The 3,992-nt window shown below is 38.0% G+C and overlaps 1 pseudogene; it reads left to right on the plus strand.

The window, feature by feature from the left end:
- Positions 1–661: 661 nt before the first annotated feature.
- LOC147903394 (uncharacterized) lies at positions 662–1,534 on the plus strand (annotated as a pseudogene).
- The last annotated feature ends 2,458 nt before the right edge of the window (positions 1,535–3,992 follow it).

The following is a 3,992-nucleotide window of genomic DNA, read 5'->3' on the forward strand; positions in this document are numbered from 1 at the left end:
AAGCATCGCTATAAAGTGACGGTTCAGGACACTTTATCTAAGAAGAGAAGGAAGGAGCTCATAGGGGTGGCTATTTATTGGATTTAAATGGATTTCCTTGCATTTTGGGTTGTGATTTTGGAGGTGTTTAGTTGAAAGGGATGAGTGGAAGCTCGTCAAATGATGCGCCAATGCCCAGGAGCACAGAGTGGCTTACGAAGAGGTGTATTGTCATTGCACTCATTGCAAGCAAGAATACGACATCAATGCCATATTTTCATGCGCCACTTGTGGAAGGAGGGAGCCTGCACCAATTCCCATCATTGGTGGTGCACGTGGTGATGGATCATCAGTAAGTCAATGCTATTTGAGTTGGTTGATTAATATTTCATGCATACATGACACAAAACCTTGAGACAAGAGCTTATATTTACACAAAACCTTGAGACAAGATGAGGAGGTTGTGTATATAACTTCATACTTTGAGCAAGAGGATAGTCTCCTGGATGTGCCAAATGATGATGAGGTTATGGTAGACATGATGGATTCTATTTTTAGGGACACTACATCACATGTTCATGTGATGTCCAAGTTTGAGGCCAATATGCAAGAGTTGCAATCAACACAGTTGTACGAGGGTGCTAAGATGTCAAAACTATGGGCTTGTCTCTCAATCTTGAATATGGATTATGATACCATCCATGATTGCTGTAAAGATTGTATTCTCTTTTGTCGTGAGCATGGCGATTTGGCTAGTTGTCCAAAGTGTGGGGAACAATGATATAGAGATGACTTGGAGGGTGAGTTGTAGCAAATCCTAGTAAAGGTCTTGAGACACTTTCCCATCATTGCTAGAATACAACACATGTTCCGATGCAAATCCATAGCAAAGTTGATGACTTGGCATGCTAAACATCGGTCCACTACTGACACATTGAGGATTCTTGCAGATTGTGCATCTTGGAAGCACATAGACAATCAGTTTCCGAACTTTGCAAGGGAGCCACGAAACTTACATCTTGGGCTTGCCATGGATGGCGTTAACACTTTTAGGTTATGATCGACATCTTGGTCGACATGGCCCATAGTCTTGGTGAATTACAATATCCCACCATGGATAATATTAAAGAAGAGACACCTAATGCTTGCAATACTTGTGCCAGAGAAGTACAAGGCTAAAAATATGAATGTGTACATGGCACCTTTGATAGAGGAGTTACAAATCTTATGGAGAGGAGTGCAGGTCTCTGATATTTTCAAAGCTCCTAGACATACCCATGACGTTTTGGTCAAGGGAATCTTGATGTGGACCATGCATGACTACCCAGGATATGGAGAGTGTGCAGGTACATGGTTGTGTCTTTACATGTATAATATATGATACCTTTATGACTCTCTTTCTAGCGCATGTGTTATACTAACACATTCATGCACGCATGTAGGACTTGTAATAAGTGGGTATCATGCTTGTCCTATTTGTGGGTCAGGCTGCTGGCACGACACTCCAAACATGATTGGCTACAATTGGCTCTATGTAAAGCCAAAGGCGATGTAGAGACAGTAAATGAGTGCAAGCGAGAGTTATCATCTGGATGTATAATGCATGTAAGTTTCTTACCTCTTGACATAATTAAGTAATTATTTGTGGCAATATATGCTATAAAATAGATGCATCCTCATTGTTTTAATGATGCTTTTTTGCAGTACAAAAAGTACAGTGCATTATGGTCATATGGATGACATTTTTGTGTGGAATGCATCGATTCAAAGAGAGTCATGTATGATTGTGGAGTCATGGCTAACTTCACACAAGATAGCCAAGCAAGTGCTTTGGATACCAATCTTCTCTCCTCGCATTTGGATTATTGTGGGACCATACGTGAAATCCATGAAATTTATTTTAGATGATTTAGTATTTTCAGTTTAGAACTATTTACAACGGTCCCCGTGCAATAGTGAGGAAAGATTGGAGTGGTTTCTTTGCGATAGACTCCACCAAAATTTGGACCAATGAAGGTGATACTTTTGTTCTTCCCGAGCATTGTGAATAGGTGCATACATACTAATGATTTAATTAATCAAAGCTTTCATTTTTAAAGATCAATTGGTGCATGTACTTAAGCATAATTTCATATAATTGATGGCATTTGGTACCCATCTTCAATATAGGTGGTCTTTCATCCAGATCGTTCCGATCCAAGATGGTGGTACATGAACCAAGTTGCACCATGAAGTAAGCAAATTTTTGAAGATATAGATGTAGATATGGACATGCCACTACCAATGCTGGATTGAATTGATCTAGATGGATCTAGCAAAGAAGATGAAGATCACAATATGAGCCAAAAGGAAGATGTGCATAATGACATTGTACGGGAGGAAGATGGAGATCACTATATTGAGAAATAAGATTATAATCATCAAGAATCACCCGACTTTATTGAAGAAGATCAAGTCTTAGGTAAATGTACAATGCCATACTATGATGATGATATAGGAGATCAACTCGGTATAGAGTTGGAGATAGACTTGATTGGTGCACTAGACTTGGCTCGGGATTGAAGCCGTTGATGTAAATGCTCTTCATTGATTTTTTTCATCTCAAACTTAAGTATGAATATATGAGATTCAAACTTGATGTACATGCTCTTGTACTTTTATTCTTTTAAAGGATCAAATAGGTATGAAAAGAAAAATGTTTTGTCATTGGGAAAAACTATCTTTAAAGGTCGGTATGGGGAAAAACACTCTCTATAAAACATTGCTATAGGAAATTGTCTCAAAGTTGTTATATAATAACCTTTTACAAGTCTTAAAACATCCCTATATACCAATGTTTTACAAAAGTCACTATATAGTGACCTTTGTTAAACATTGGTATATAGCGACCTTAAGTTGCTATATACCAACCTTTTAAAACCCTCCTTAGATACTAATGATTAGCGCACCACACATGCTAAACATTGGTGCTTAACCATCAGAATAAGGCCTATGTGTAGTAGTGTCATGGCTACAGAAGAGCTAGTGTACTTCAAAGATGTAGTAAAGACAAGCCAGAATGGCAAACTGCTATGAATGAAGAAATAGATGCTTTGTATAAGAATAATACTTCGGAAGCTTAAAGCAAGCACCCAAAAGTTGGTATAGCAGAATCAACAAGTATTTTGCTGATCTGGGATACATGAAGTCCAATGCAGATCATACTCTCTACTACAAGCTTCAAGGGGAAGACATTACTATTGCACTTTTGTATGTAGATGTGACAGGAAGCAAGGATAGCTTCATCAGAAAACTAAAACAAGACTTATCTATAGAGTTCGACATGAAAGATCTTGGACGTATGCACTATTGTCTTGGTATAGAGTTTTGGAGAGATTGAGGCATCACCTTTATGAGTCAGCTCAAGTATGTTGACAGTCTCCTGAAGAAGTTTCATATGGTAGATTGCAAGATTACAACCACTCCCATGGAACAGAGTTTGAAACATACTAAAGATTTAGAAAATCCTACAGGTCAATGATAGGTATTACAAGTAGCTCATCAGATCTCTTATATATTTGAGTATCACACGGCAAGATATTTGTTGTGCAGTAAGATCACTTGAATAGTTTATGGAAAATCTAAAACAATTTCACTAGAATGCAGCCAAAAGAGTCTTGAGATACATCATAGGTACAAGACAGTTTGGGATAGAATAGAGAGGAACTCATCCATGGTTGCATGGATACTATGATAGTGACTATGCCAGAGATCATGAGACTAGGAGATCCACACAAGGATATGCATTTTTCCTTGATCAAGTTGCTATATCATGGTTGTCAAACAAACAGCCAACTATTTCTTTGTCTTCGACTGAAGCAGAATATAGAGCACCCACTACAAGTGCATGTGAGGCTATATGGCTCAAAAGACTATTATAAAAAATAGATTACTTTGATCAATCAAAGTCAACAACAATATATTGTGATAATCAATCAGCTCAAGCATTGTTCAAGAATCCAGTATATCACTCC

Source organism: Dipteris shenzhenensis, chromosome 3 (genome assembly GCF_047967505.1).
Source record: "Dipteris shenzhenensis isolate YYH24624 ecotype China chromosome 3, Dip_SZ_1.0, whole genome shotgun sequence".
NCBI classification, from domain to species: domain Eukaryota; kingdom Viridiplantae; phylum Streptophyta; class Polypodiopsida; order Gleicheniales; family Dipteridaceae; genus Dipteris; species Dipteris shenzhenensis.